Below are 16,760 nucleotides of genomic sequence, written 5' to 3' on the forward strand. Positions count from 1 at the left end.
GTTTCAACCATGTGTGGTGACATAGAGCTTCGATAAGTCATCTGACAAATCAAACAGATCACTGGTTGTCAGTCTAGGTTCAGTTACGGTTTGTACATTGGTTGAGTTTCCAGGCTCACTTCCGCTCAACAATCGTATCACCTTTGTGATCTGTGACTGGCTTAAAACTGGTGATCCTCTTCTGTAAATTCCATTCCCTATCAATCCAGTGTGCGGTTATGACCATGTAGATACAAGAAGTAGTGGGAGCTACCCAGATATCTGTCGTCATAGATACTCTCTGCTTTTCCTTAGCAATCAGTTCCTTCAAAGCTACTTTCTCTTTCAAATACATACCATAAGTATTTGAAGTTGCTGTCTTCCTGTAGTGGACCTTGTACATTGGAAGAACGTTGCCAAAATGTCTCCTAAACCCCTCCGACTCCACAAATGCAAACGGAAGCTCACTAAGTACAATCATCTCGTTGACAGACCTTCGAAACAAACCCTGATCATACTTGATTGCTGTCATCACACCACTACTATCACCAGCCAATACATTATGAGTTCCACTCTCTTCGTGCATCTTGAACAACTTACACCTTTTAATGTGATTATTCATGGCACTTGTTCCATGTATCACTGTGTCACAACCGATCTCTTGACCATAGTAACGACAGTTAGCAAGTGCAGGCTCATGCACTTGTTGAATGAGATGCTCCCACACCGGAGATCTATGGCCTAGCTTTTTCCTTGGTTGGGACAGAAGAGGTGAAGTGTCTCACTGAGTTCTTCTTCTTTTCCCTCGAACGGAAGCACCTGACGGAGCATCTTCTCCATCAACCTCACCAGGCACAAACGGTTCGTTGTTGTGTTCACCAGAATCTTGAGACATCACAGACCTGTTCAAAGAAACCACAAATAAACAAACATCCAACAAGTTTGAACTACACAAACAAAGAAGACAAACAACCACAGTCCATTTCTGTCGATTAAGAATACAATTCGACTACTAAGATAACTATGAACTATGACTATGAATCATAGACGTACAGCAAACTATATCTCATAAACGATGCTTTAAAACACTAGTCTCACAATTTTAAAGACCCAGATTATGATTCCTAAACACACTATAGCCAAGTAATTAACAACAAAATGTCAAAGAACTTGGAGAAGCTTAATAGAGAAGAACTCGGAGAAAATTCACAGAGAAAAACTTACCTTGAAGATTAAGAACAAGGATTATCTGAGTTTAAACGCAAGAATCAAAGAGGAAATCGATTTGAACTCTCTCTCTCGCACTCACAGTCGCAGCCGTCGAGAGTAAAAGTTCTTTAGGTTTTTCGATTAGGTTAGAACTACTTAAACCGGTTGATAAGCTTATATAGGTACGGTTAATTTTCGGTTATCCGTCGGTTTACACTCTCCGAACCAAACCGAGTATAAAACCGAAACAAATTTTTACTCGTTCCAATCGGATAACAACCAGATATATAACCGAATCGATTTGTCCAAATTTCAGTTCGGGTCGGTTCGGACAAATCGGTTCGGTTCGGATTCCCAGCCCTAGTCTGCGGCGTGCTAGGGCGAGAGGAAGAAGACGGGGTTTTTATATTGAAACCCTTTTAACCTAGCTGCTCAGTCCTGCCCGAGGGTCTGTTCGAGGCGGTGCACGAGGTTCAAGTCGGGTAGTTCCTCAGGTAGGTCTTCGGGTTGTTCTTCCTGCTCTTAGATCCTCTTTGATCGGGTTGAGGTTCGGACTATTCTTCTTGCACAATCGCTCCTTCAGGTACATGCTCGGGTTTGACCTCGTCTTTCCCCATTTTATGCTCTAAAGCACCTGTTTTCATCCAAAATGCACAAATGCAACAATGCAGCACCCTAAATGGCCTAAATGAAAATTCCTACAATTAAGGACCAAAAAATGCTAAGATTATGGTATATATAATGCAAAATATGGACAAAAAAGGGTGTCTAAAGTATGTAAATTAGAGAGTTATTAAGGACGTTGCGAGCTGTTAGTGGGGGTGAATTGTGACACCCCGGTTTCAGAGAGTTGCGGAGAGGTTTAAAAGAACTGATTTGGATACCTATATCACCAAAATGCACTTATATTTTCGGTCAAGGGGCTCGAGAGTAGTCTCATGATGGGTGACTTTCTGGGAAGTGACTGTCGGAACAGTGCAATTGAGGACAAAATAAAGGGAAAGATCATGTGGTGATTTGTAGGGACGGTAACAACTAGTCCTGGGCATACGGTGAATTCAGGTTTTTCGGGTCGGGTCTTTCGGTTTTGGGGAAATTCGGGTTTAAAAAAATCTGACCGAATTAAATATATTTCGGTTCGGGTCGGTCGGTGCTCGGGTTAATCGGGTCGGTTAAAAACTTTTATATGTCTTAGAAATTAACCGAAAATTTTCATATTTCGGTTAATTTCATCCGAAATTTCCTAAATAAGAAAACAATCACAAATAGTAGACAATTCATTGTCTTACATCTGGTAACCGTTAGAGACCATTACATAAGCTCCTGAGCTAGCATTGCATCAAGTTTAATCTAGCAAAGTACCAAAAAATCATTACAAAACCATGAAACACTTAAGTAGTTAAGCAAAGTTGTTTCTCATTAGTCGTTACACCTCAGGGAAACTCCACATCTAAAAGTAGTCAAAAGACCAGCTTATATGAACTCACTACTATACCAGTCCATTGTTAATAAGGCTTTGCTTATCTGCATCAAAAAAAAAAGTCAAAAGAAGCAGCCTCTACCTACCTGCGCATCATGAAAATTTGAAAACCATAACAAAGAGTTAATTAATCTGATAAAGACACAATAAATTTGACAAAGAGTTAATAAACCATAACAATAGTTAAGCTTGGTAAGGTTTAGTTTAGATTGTTAACCATTTACACTTTAATCATCTAAAGTTATTAACAATGCAAGGCAAAAGTAAAGAAAACATACCAACCTCCAGTTATGATGAATCATGTTGGAGCTACCGTTGAGTTCCTATCATCTACACAAGAAAACAAAATCATAAGTACATAAGAGATTTATAAAAAAAAAAAAAAAAAACAGATTCAAGAGATTCAAGAGACTTAATTCTATTTAGTACTTACCAAGAGATTCAAGAAACTCAACTTCTTCCAACATTTGCACCAAGTATGCTACTTGTGCTTCTGTTTTATATGAACACCTTAACCATTGTATGGTGCATATCAAAACCTCAATCATGAAAGAAGTTAAAGAACTCCTATAAGGATCCAACACTCGACCACTTGTACTGAAAGCGGATTCAGATGCCACTGATGAAACTTGAACTGCTAAAACATGTTTAGCAAGTTCTGACAAGATTGGAAACTTTATGCCATTGCACCTCCACCAGCTGAGAACATCATAAGGAAAACCCAAACTATTTTCTACTCTTATTTCCGTTTTTTCAGACAAATAGACATGCAACTCACTGCAGCCATCTTCAGTTCTCCTTAAGTCAACCATGTGACTGTAAAGTGTGTCCATCCGCTCACAATCTTCATCATATGACAACTCACACATGACAATCAGGTCAGATTGTGAAGGAGCTTCATCGTGAATTGTCTGACTCAGCCTGGAACTGTAATCCTCATACAACTTCTTCATTGCATTTGAAACTTTAGATTCAAGTTGCTTACTCTCTATGGTGTCCTTACCATATAACTAATAGAAGCAGAGGGAGGCAAACTTCATCTTATTGCAAGGATCAAAGACACTTGCCATAATGACTGAATGATTCATGTTATGCAATCCATCCCAATATTTCTCAAACTTATCTCTCATTGTATGAGCTTGCTTTTGGATCAATAATTCAGAGCTGCCACACTTAGCAACGAGACTCCTTTCGATGTCCAAAAAACCAAACTTCTCTCAATCAATTTACGAAAGCACACATATCCCAATCATACCAATCGATCTAATGATGCATTATGTTCTCAATCACAATCAATAATGTTTTACCAAATTAGATACATCCGACTAAGGTAAGGAACAAACCAGACAAAAAAAAATCAAAATCAAACTTATTGAGCAAAACTACATCATTTGGAAGTCACAGTTCGAGTCCTTTCTCCGCACTCAAGCTCTTCTAGGCTTCGTCAATGGTGTTGTTAAACCTCCAGATGAGAAGATTCCCATACGCAACAACAATAATGGAATATTCGAAGACATACTCAACCCATAATTTGAGAGCTGGTCCAGATCCGACCAAGTTGTCAAGGCGTGGCTACTTGGCTCCATGACAGAGAATGTTCTCCGACTAGTCATCGGTTCTACAACAGCTCGAGAGGTATGGGAAACTCTAATCTCTCACTTCAACCGAACATCTTCCTCTAGGCTATTTGAGCTTCAAAGACGCCTTCAAAATGCTGAAAAATTAGACAAGAGCATGTCTGATTATCTTAGAGGAATTAAGGATATTCGTGATCAGCTAGCTTCTATAGGAGATCCGGGTAGTGAGAAAATGAAAATTTTTGCTGCTCTAAGAGGTTTAAGTCGTGAGTATGAGCCTATTATCACTGTCATTTAGGACTCTATGGATCATTTACCTGCACCTACCTACGACAATGTGATATCTCGTTTAACTGGTTATGATGATAGAATCAAAGGTTACTCTGTCTCAACAGAAGTCTCGCCACATCTTGCCTTTCACACCTCAAGATCTTCCAGCTTTCGTGGTCGTGGCAACAGAGGCAGAGGCAGGGGATCCTTCTCTACTCGTGGTCGTTGCTTTCATCAGCTATTTTCGTCTATTGGTCCAACCAGAACACCTGTCAACACGAGTGAGAAACCAGTTTGTCAAATCTGTAGCAAAAGAGGTCACAACGCTTTTGAGTGTTGGTACAGGTTTGATGAAGAATACCAACAACCTGCTCAACCTGCGTTAAGTGCTGCAGCTTTCTCAGCTCTCCATATCACATACGTCACTGAAGACAACAGTTGGTACCCTGATTCAGCCGCAACAACACACATCACAAGCTCGACTCAACGGTTACAACAATCTCAACCATATCATGGAAGTGATGTGGTAATGGCGAGTGATGGAAACTTTCTCCCTATCACTCACGTTGGATCGGCTAATCTCCCTTTGACATCAGGTAACCTCCCTCTTAAAGATGTCTCGGTATGTCCTGAAATAGCAAAGTCGTTACTGTCAGTCTCTAAATTAACCAAATATTACCCATGTGCTATCACATTTGATGATCTTGATGTTGTAATTAAGGACAAGGCAACTCTCAAGGTTCTCACAAAGGGAAAGGAAAATGAGGGACTTTACAAATTGGATGATCCGAAGTTTCAGGTGCTTTACTCTACAAGACAAATCAAAACAAGTGATGAGGTTTGGCATCAGAGATTGGGACATCCTAATCCACAAGTTCTTCAGCTTCTCTCTGCAAATAAGGCAATTCAAGTCAATAAAAGTACCAATAAGGTGTGTGAATCATGTCAGATTGGGAAGAGTTCAAGATTGCCATTTAGTTCTTCTTCTTTTGTTGCTTCAAGACCTTTAGAGAGAGTGCATTGTGATCCCTGGGGTCCTTCTCATGTCTCTTCTATTCAAGGATTCAGATTTTATGCAGTGTTTATTGACAATTATTCAAGATATTGTTGGTTTATCCTTTAAAGAGAAAATCTGATTTTTGCTCTGTCTTCATCAAGTATCAATATTTGGTTGAGAATTTGCTGCAAACAAAAATTGGTACATTCCAATCAGATGGGGGTGGAGAGTTTATAAGTCATAGATTTCTCACCTACAAGATGCTGGTATACAACATTTTGTCTCCTGTCCTCATACACCTCAGCAAAATGGCATAGCTGAGAGAAAACATAGACAGTTGACAGAAATGGCTCTTACCTTGATGTTTCAGAGTGCCACTGGGTAGAGGCTTTCTGTACCTCAAATTTTCTCCCCAATCTTCTGCCTACAAGCACTCTCACAAGCAACATCAGTCCATATGAAGCACTCTTCGGTAAACCACCAGAATATTCTGCCTTGAGAACTTTTGGTTGCGCATGCTTTTCTACACTACGATCGTATGCTCAAAATAAGTTTGATCCTCGTTCTCTCAGGTGTGTTTTTCTTGGCTATACTGAGAAATTTAAAGGCTACCATTGTTTCTATCCTCCGACTGGACGCATATATATTACTCGTCACGTCATTTTCGATGAAACAAGCTTCCCTTTTGCAAACTCATATCGACATCTTCAACGATCAGCTCCTACCCCTCTGCATACTGCTTGGCTCAAGCAGCTTCCTCTTAACTCAGCTTCTTGTGATCAAGTCGTCTGCTCCAATTCTGAACTTGTCATAAATATTCAACCCGAAGTCTTATCCCCTGTTTTCACTCCACCATCTGCTCTAGAGGAGAGTACTGCAGCAGCGACAATTGTCACTGAAGCTTCTGTTGAGTCTTCTTCTGCTGAGTCTTCACACATGCCTGCTGATAAGAGTCATGAGTGTACGGCAAACTCAGATCTTGTTCCTATAGGCAACAGCTCTCAGCCAGTAGCTCCTAGTGTGCAAAACTCAGTCGTGATTCAAACAGAAAATGCAGATGAAACTACAACTCTTCCTTCAACTTCAACTCATCCAATGAAAACTCGTTCCAAAGCAGGAATCTCTAAACCAAACATTAGATATGCCCTACTTACACAAAAGGTTTCCTATCCGAAACCAGAAACAGTGACAGCCGCTTTAAAAGATCCATATTGGACAACTGCTATGAATGAGGAAATGGGAAATTGCAAAGAAGCAAACACCTTTTCTTTAGTCCCCCATACTCGTGACATGCATGTCTTAGGCTCCAAATGGGTCTTTAGGGTCAAACTCAACGCAGATGGCTCCTTAGACAAATTTAAAGCTCGATTAGTTGCTCAAGGGTTTAATCAAGAAGAAGGCATAGACTACCTTGAGACTTACAGCCCTGTTGTTCGAACTGCAAAAGTCAGAGCAGTTTTACATTTTGCTACGACAATGAACTCGGAAGTTAAGCAAATGGATGTAAAAAAATGCCTTCCTCAATGGAGATCTCACTGAGACTGTTTACATGAAGCAACCAGTAGGATTTGTTGATGAGAACTATCCAGATCCTGTTTGTCTTCTACACAAATCACTCTATGGTCTTAAACAATCACCAAGAGCTTGGTTTGATAAGTTTAGAAACTTTCTGCTTGACTTTGGTTTCACTTGCAGCCTAAGGGATCCTTCCCTTTTTGTCTGTTTCAAAGGTACCAATGTCATCATGTTGTTGATATGGCCATCACAGGAAATTCCTCGGAACTACTCACGGACCTTCTCAAACAGCTTAACACACAGTTTCGAATGAAGGATCTAGGTAAGCTCCATTATTTTCTGGGAATTCAAGTTCAATATCATGACGGTGGAATGTTCTTGTCGCAACAGAAATATGCAGAAGATTTGTTAGTGGTTGCTGGAATGTCATCTTGTGCTTTTGTGGCAACACCTCTTCCTCAGAAACTCACTCGCAAGGTACAAAAGTCTGGTCAACCTGCTAACGCTCAACCATTCACTAATCCAAAATACTTCCGTAGTCTAGCTGGACGTCTAGAGTACTTGACCTTAACGAGACCAGATCTCCAGTTCTCTGTCAATTACGTCTGTCAGAAGATGCATGAGCCCTCAATCTCTGACTTCAACCTTCTCAAACGCATTCTGCAATATATCAAGGGGACAACTACTATGGGGATCTCCTTTGCTAGGTCCTCAGACTCCAAGCTTACAGCTTTCAGTGACAGTGATTATGCTGGCTGCGAGAAGTCCAGTCGCTCAACTGGTGGCTTCTGCACATTCCTTGGTCGAAATCTGATTTCTTAGTCTTGAAAGAAGCAAGATACAGTCTCTAAAAGCTCCACTGAAGCTGAGTATAGGGCAATGTCTGAAGCTACCTCTGAAATCACATGGTTCGTCAATCTTCTTCACGACTTAGGAGTAAAGCTATCCGTAACACCAGAACTGTTCTGTGATAATCTATCTGCGGTTTATCTCACAGCCAATCCCAGCTTCCACGCCCGCACCAAACATTTTGCAACACATTATCATTATGTCCGTGAACAGGTTGCCTTTGAGAATATCATTGTGAATCACATATCTGCTGACTATCAGCTCGCGGATATCTTCACCAAGTCTCTCCCTCAACGGCCATTTGAGATCCTGCGATTCAAACTTGGCGTCAGTGTGCCACCGACACCAAGTTTGCGGGGGAGTGTGAAGAACAATGCCCAAGTCAATGTATCTTTGCAAAAAGGCCTGCTAGGACCACGGCCCAATACTCTCCAAAAGCCCACAACTTCTCAACGGCAACCTGCAATACACGACAAAGAGACAAGGCCACCATCAACACACGACAGTACGACAATGCTAACGAAGAACCGATTTGCCGCCCTTGAATCGTGCGATGATGGTGATGCCACATAAAGAGTAATTGGAAGAACCTAGAATCTAGGTTAAAGCTCAAGTATCCCTTGTATCCTCATATATAAAGGAATAAAATATTGTAATGCCGATTTATTCATTGAATAACAAAAGAATCAATCTTTCTCTTCTCTCTGTTTCTCTGTTTCTTTCTTCAATTCAATCTAATTATCTTAAGATATTATACATTAGTATGAGAAAATAGAGAGTGTCAATCCATATTTTCAAATGTTGATCTAACCTTAAATCAAAACATATTTTTTTATTCCTATATATCATCTTTAAGGCATCCAATTTCCTGAAAACGTAAATTCCATCATTTTTATGATCTGACAAGTGGATTCGGTATATAACCATGTTTCACTACCATGTTTTTCGGTTCATACATCTCGGAAAATCCCTTTAAGTTATACATTCAGTTTATTGTGTAGTAAATTTAATATTAACGTAGATATTGGCATTAGAATCTGAAAAATTTACAAAAAAGAGAAAACAGAAACGGCGCATCTGAGAGAAGTTCCGGAAATATGGCACAATCACGAGAACACACAGCTCAAGAACCTCGATTTAATGCAAAAAACACATGGACGCTCTCTCTCACGTCAGACGACAAAACCGTTTCGACAAAAAAGCATTATTAAAATAACATTTTGGACTCTTGTCAGCTAAATCAGCTCAGCCACTCTCTATTAAAGTTTTTTTTTTCTTTTCTTCATGGATTCTCTCATGCCACGTGGATAGATAGTGACACGTGGATAAAGAGTCAAAGGATGAGAGCCGCGTCGGTTACCCCAAGACGGAAGACTTAAATTTTTGACGGCAGGAGGAAACTTGATTGAGATGAGAGTCGCGTCGGTCATTTATTTTATTTTTGTATTTTAATTTTGTTGATCACTTTTTTAATTAAACGACTTGGTCAACAGTCGACACTTAACACCTACTTCTGTCTTTACGCCTTTGATTAATGGATTGGCTTATCTTTTGTTTTCTTGTTGTGCCCTCAGATTCTTCAACTACTAATTAAAGAAAGTTTAAACTTCATTATCATTAGTAGTCTATGTTAATTATTTAATTAGCGATCACATAACTCACGTTGAATTCAAAAATTTATTTCTCGTTTCTTATACCGGAATCGGAATATATACTAACTTTAACTTTAAAGAGTGACTAAATAGACAAATAAATGACTTGATTATGAGTTTATAACCAAGTTAATTCCATTTCCTAATCCAAAAAAGTTATAGCAAGTGGATATAACGATCGAACAAAAGAATCTGCGTGAGTAACAACACGTATTCCACTAGAGAGATTTGGGTTATTTTCACTCAATCGGCCGGTAACTAGACATGCAAGGGCATGCTTTTAGAGATTTTCTTCTCTCTCCATTTTTTTCCCCTTTTAATTAAAAAATCTGCATGTTCGAAGCTTCTATATATAGCATCTAGCTATTGATGTGCCAGAGACGTACGTTACAAAGAATAAAGTGTACACGGACGTTTTAGAAACATATATAAACACGTAAATGTGGAATATGGGATAGTGTGAACTACAAATATTTTTTGCCACGAAGAAACTGAGATTTAGACCATCTTTATCCCAAATATTTTTATAGGTGTCGTAAATAGGCTTGGACAAAATACTCGGATCCGAATATCCAATCCAAAAAACCCGATCCAAACTCGTATCCGAAATTTCAAAATACTCGAACGGGTTATAAATCTCTAAATCCGAACCTGATCCGAACCGAAATCCGAACGGATATCTGAATATACTCACATTATTAATATATAGTAGCAATATATTAGTAATATTTATAATTTTAATAATATATGTGTTCAAAATATTCAGATTTTTAGATATTTTCAATAATTTGAAGTATTAAAATTGTTTATTAGTAAATTTGGGTAAAAAATACTCTAAATTTTTTAGATATATTGCGTATTATTAAATAATTTAGACTAAATTAGATACTAAAATTTTGAGATTTTTGAACCTCGGTTAATCCGAATCCTAATCCAAAATACCCGAACCGGACCCGATCCGAACCCGAAATCTAGAAATACCCGAACGGGTCCTATACCTCTAAACCCGAAAATCCGAATTTCGAAATTACCCGAACCGAACCCAAACGGGTTTCCGAATGTCGAGGCCTAATCTTAAATATAATTTAGTTATAAAATTAAAAAAAACATCTATACTTTGGAAATAAAAAATGTCTACGTATTAACACCTCAAAATGAGTTTACAGACACTTTCATATTATTTTTTTTATTTTTAAAATTAAAAAAAAAAAAAAATCATCTCCCTCCCTAATAATCAATAGAGAGATGCTCTTACAATTAATAATTCTCTAAAATATCTATGATAAAATCCGTGTGAAACACTCCTAATAGATTATAAGATTAACACTAATCATTTTAAACATCATTTATATATGACAATATTCTTTGGACTTTCACTCTTAAAAGAAACAACATAGGTGGTACAGTACTTGTTTACGTTCCCTAGACACTTTATCCAAAAGATTCAATAGGTGAAGTAGCCTGATCCTTCGGAGGCGGCCAAGTCTGAGGATGTCCTTGCAAGGGAAGGCACTGTATGATCTGAACTGGCCCTTGAAATGGGAGGTATATCTCTGACACGGGTTTTCTTGATAAAACAAACCGGTAGTCGTCCTCCTCCTACGCGATGCATCTTCTTGAACCAAGGACTCCTAATGCTCAACGACATGAACAGTGCCATGTTGTTACATATTGCAAAGAGGTTAAACGCTGTCGTGTTGCCTACTGTTGATTTCCCTTTCCATGGCCCATCTTGGTAGTTTAGTTAAAAAGGAAACAAACCCATATGCAATTAACCATATATTGCCACTTCTTATAATTTGGTAAGATATCTTATTATATAATATAAAGCTTGATGTCAAAATTACTCATTAACAAAATTGTGACACGTGTCAATTGTATCATTCAGATGTTGACATATGTCAATTCTATATTTATTAAAATTTTAAAAAATAAAAATATAAAAATTCAAAACCTACCCTAAAAAAGTTTTATATAAAAGTAAAATAGAGAAAAAAAAACCTAATTTTAATTTGAAATCTTTTTAAAGAAAATAAAAATCTTTGTAAAACAAATCTATTAACAGTTTTAAAAATATTAAAAAGCAATTATAATAAAATTATAAAATTTAAACAGCTTTAAATTTTAAAAAGATCATTATAAGGAAATTATATATATATATATCATAAAATTCGAAATTATAATATAGTTTATATATTTTAATTTTAAGTTGGTAATTTTACAAGAAAAATGATTACTTTTTATATAAGATAAAAAAATGATTGTGAAAATATACAATTAATTACTGTTTCTAAAAAAAATGTAAATACTCACCTTTATATAAAAAAAGATGGTTGAAGTAAAAAAATATAAAAAAAGATCGTCTCACATTTTTTTCATCAATCAAATAATTTATTCAAAAATATTGTTATTGTAATATATAAGATAGGAGTACGTAATATTAACGTATGCGTTTTGGTAACTATAAAAATGTTAAAGGTGAAGTGACCTTAGTGCAGTGGCAAGAGGTAAGTCCATTTGTAGAAGGCACCATCACACCAGGAATCGAGTCCCGCTTCCTACGAATGTAAGGAATTTGGCTAATGGACCGGCCAATTGTGGTCCAATGGTTGACAAAAAAATGTTAAAGTGAAGAGACATACAATAAGTTATTTTAACAGTAAAATATATTTATGTGTACAAATACACTTTTAGTGGTAATGTATATAGTAGATTTGTAAATGGATATACATTAGTATATTATAGCAAAAAAAATAATTATTTTCTGTAACTAAAAGTTTTTCTCTTTACTTTTATACATTGTTTTTACTTATGAAAAGAATTAAATATATATTCTTTGTTAAATTTAATTTTATTTTAATAACTTTGAACTCATCTACAACTATTTTCTTCAACTAAAAGTGTATCTATTTACCTTTTTTTTTCTCAACTAAATAATAAATTAAAAGGAAATTCCTCGGTTAGTTGTCCAAGCTGGAGGGAAGGGGTTTACAAAAGAAATTTCAGAGATAAGAGAACAAGAAGCACGGACAAGACAATATGTATTTGTATTTGACACACACGGGATCAAAGAGATATAGAATAGTGGGAAGGACTCCGGCGAGTTAAACTCATCAAGCAGGTTGGAGAAGGACGGTCAATCTTCAGGGACTGCACAATAGTAAGTAACTAAGCAAAATCAGTCTCGAAATGTTGACAAGCGATCCATGCAGTACGTATCTGCTCCATGACCGACAACAACGCTTCTAGCTCAAAATGTAGGGGGGGGGGGTGGGCTCCATCTTAGACACTTGGCCCCCAACAACAAGGTTCGATCCTCACTAACGCAACACCACCAGCCCAATCCTGAATGCACATTGGTTGCTTTCCAAGAACCATCAATCTGACAAACAGGTGAAGAAACCTGAACATCCAAAGACGGAGATGGAGCTGACATGATCCGCTGTAAAAGAGTTAGCCTCTTCCTTGGCTAACTTATCGTCGAAAGCCTGAGCAATTATATCATTCGCCTCGATCTCTAAACCTTGAAAAACGTTTTTCTTTATGGCCTTCCAGATTGCCCATAAAATCTATGGTAATTGAAGAAGTTTATCAGGATCACCCTGTTGAGAGGCACGCCTCCAGAAAAAAAATCCAAATTTGAGTACATTGACTCACATGGAAAACTCTCTGACGAGACTAGAGTTGGAGATAAATCCCAAACTTCACATGAGCGAGGGCATTCAAAGAAAACATGATTAATAGTCTCAACCGCAGAGTCGCACTATTTACACCAAATATTACATTTGACAACTCCGTGTATCAATTTATTTTTATAGGTAGTTTTTACTTACTAAAAATATTTATTTTATATTTTTGTTAAATTTAATTTATTTAAAAAACTCTAAATCCGCACATCGGGCGAGTCCTAATCTAGTACTTTTATTTACTTTAATAGAAAATAAATGAAATGTTTGACTTTGGCTCCAAATAGTCGCATTACCCCACATATTAGAGATTATATTTATAGGTTCGACATAGTCGATCCAAATGATGTCAAAAAAAACTTACCATATTACTTTTTCAAAACTTCTATATTAACTATCGAAAAGAAAAAAATAAAAAAACCATTTAGGATATTTTTCATATATGTAAAGATAAATTATATCAAGTGAAGTAATCATTTAACAAAAATATTGAAAGAATAATCAACTTTAAAAAAAAACCCTTACAATTAAATTAGTTTTACAACTGAACCACCAATTGTTAGGCTATTGCACCCTCTTAACTTTATCTTTTTTATTACTTCTAAATGTGTTATCAGTTATCACCTCTTCAATGCTAATCTTTATTACTTATTTTTTTTTTTTACTGTTTTAGTCTTCACCAGGGGATCCTAAGTGGCTATGTATTTGGTCATACATGAGGTTATCGTTTTCTAACAATACAATTTCAAAAAATGAAAGAATTATACATTTGATTAGAGTTTTATCAAAAAAAACCATATCCTTGTATCCACAGTGTCATATTTGGTTTAACTTAAAGTGATGCTCGNACAGGTGAAGAAACCTGAACATCCAAAGACGGAGATGGAGCTGACATGATCCGCTGTAAAAGAGTTAGCCTCTTCCTTGGCTAACTTATCGTCGAAAGCCTGAGCAATTATATCATTCGCCTCGATCTCTAAACCTTGAAAAACGTTTTTCTTTATGGCCTTCCAGATTGCCCATAAAANATATAACATCTGTTTTTGGATGAATATACTAAATGAAGTGGCTAAGATCTCTGTCACATGAATGAAATTTTAGATCTTTTGAAGTCATATTTTTTTTTTTTTTAAACTTTGATGTATAAACTTTTGTATAAATTTTATGCTTAATGAAATAAATGGTTTTTAAAAAATCAGATTTTATGTAACCCCCGCAAACCTGATTTCCGGTTTGTGCATCGATCGACGCCAGGGAAGGACATTGATCGATGCTAGTGGTTGGTTTGCATGCGGGTTAATTCTAATTTCTCCGGTTTAGCAAGGTTTAACAGGACAACTCTAAAGTTTATATATAAGGTTGAAGTCTACCCCTTAGAGCAGGAGTTAGCTGTTTTGTCGTTCTAAACACTTAATAAGAAGAGTTTTCTCTCTGAAAGTTCATGTGAGCATTCCTAATGAGTTCTAAGCCGTTTCTGAGTAGATCTGTGTCTGGAGTGGAATTTTGTGAGTAAGGACGTGGTGGAAAGCTTGTTGTGGTGTAATTCTCGTCGTTTTGGTTCAAAATATTCTTGTTTAAGAGGTGAGTGCAGGACTGTGGCTTAACTAAGCGATTAGATGTGTGTTTTGTGTGATTTTGTGTGTTTGATTGCTTGTGTGCTTGTATGTCGACCGTGACGACAAAGACTGTCGTTCGACGCATGTGTTCAGAGTTGTCTGATTTGCTTGTTTTCATGTATTGTTTTTGTTTGTCTTTTCGCTTGTGTGTATAGCCCAATAGATGGAAAGATTGACTCACATAGTATTTGTGATAATACTCACTTATCTCAATTGTTGTTTGGGGTGCAAGTAAAGGCAAAATGTGATCGTGAATCTAGGCGATGAAGAGCAAGATGTTCTAGTGGCTCATTTATTTGGAGTACGGTTTCTATTAGGTTGCTAGAGATGTGTCATTAAGATATTGTTAGGATGCTGGTTTATTTTTCTTGACAATGTTGATGTTTGGTTATTGGTTTATTAATTATTGGATTAATTGGAGTATTAATGCTTTGATGTTATTATTTATTTATGTTGTCTGTATTGATTGGGGTAACTGGGTAGGATATTAATGTATATGAGATCATTAGTTTAATATTTTATTATAAACAAAAAAATGGTGGGGTTGTTTCATTTCACAACATCTTTCCAAAGAAAGAAATTAGAGATATATTGAATCTTTGTTTTTTTTTTGCTTTACATTCATTTTGGATGCATATACATAACCTTTTATATACAATAACCAATTAACCATTTAAAAATAAGAAAAGAAGGGAAATATTTAACTTTCATATATTGTATCGTTAAATTAAAGAGTATTTTCAAAAATACTCATATTTCAAAATAACTCTTCCATGTTATCCATTTTAAAAAATACTCATTTTCAATGTATAAAATGACTTAATTCTAAGCCTTAAACTCCAAATACTAAACTATACTCTCTTAAAACTATAACCTGAATGTAAAGTGATACAAGCCTCGGAATCCACCAAGACAAGACTCACAGAATCAAAGACTTAGAAGCTTGGCGGAAGCGATCTGATGGAGAGTAATCGGTTTGATGCTGAATCCACAACACCGAGGGCTAGAGAATATGATCCAAGGGATATTCCTCGCAAGGATCAAAGACTCTACACGAAACCTAAGTTGTTTGATTCCACAAACTACCTAGAACTCGCAAGAACAATGATTTGTTTCAAAACACAAAGTGTTGAAGCAAACTGAAATTTCTTATTAATCAAAAACGTGTCTTGAAAAGTAAAACGTGATAGAGCTTATATAGAGGCTCAAGTACAACATCTATATGCTGAAATAAAGAAAGAAATCTCAACAATTAATAATAATTATGGTCTTTGGGAATTGAATGAGAATATCGGCCAAATTGGAAAAGTTGTGATGCACCTTGAGTCTTGATAACTTGGGGCCGAAGTTGTGGTTTCTTGAGACGTTTAGATACATTCTAGGAAGCTTCTGGATGGTATTAAAAGTCTCACAAAGGCGCAACATTGAATAAGGAAAAAGCTGTTGTGTCATAAAGACAAACAGATCCAAATAAGAAAAGTTGCACTTTAACTTGATCCACCTAATCAAGTGAGGTGGGGTGCATCCTAAGATGTGAAATCTCCAAATGATATAGAAGCTCTCCAGGACGCCGAGGGATGCTTTGGTTTGAGCCATTTATGGACAGATCCATTTTGATTGGTAATTGACTTGTTGAAAGGTTCCCTGAACCATGTCTTGAACTAGCTCGAAACAAGGGTGGCTTTCTTTGATCTTCCTCCTTAAAATATGAATAGGAGAATATGTGGAAGGATGTTACCTCGTTAAAAACCTTTCTAGGTAAACCCATTGGGAAAAACCATAGATAAGGGAAAAAGAGTGCAACGGTCCCATTCCAACGATATGATCTTCTGGCTCGTTGAATGTCTGCATCACTTCTAGTTCCAGTGGTCAGCTCCAAAGTATGTTTGTTTCTGATTCTTGCACATATCGGAAGGATATCATAGTTCTC

The sequence above is a fragment of the Camelina sativa genome, chromosome 3, assembly GCF_000633955.1.
Source record: "Camelina sativa cultivar DH55 chromosome 3, Cs, whole genome shotgun sequence".
Taxonomy (NCBI): Eukaryota; Viridiplantae; Streptophyta; class Magnoliopsida; order Brassicales; family Brassicaceae; genus Camelina; species Camelina sativa.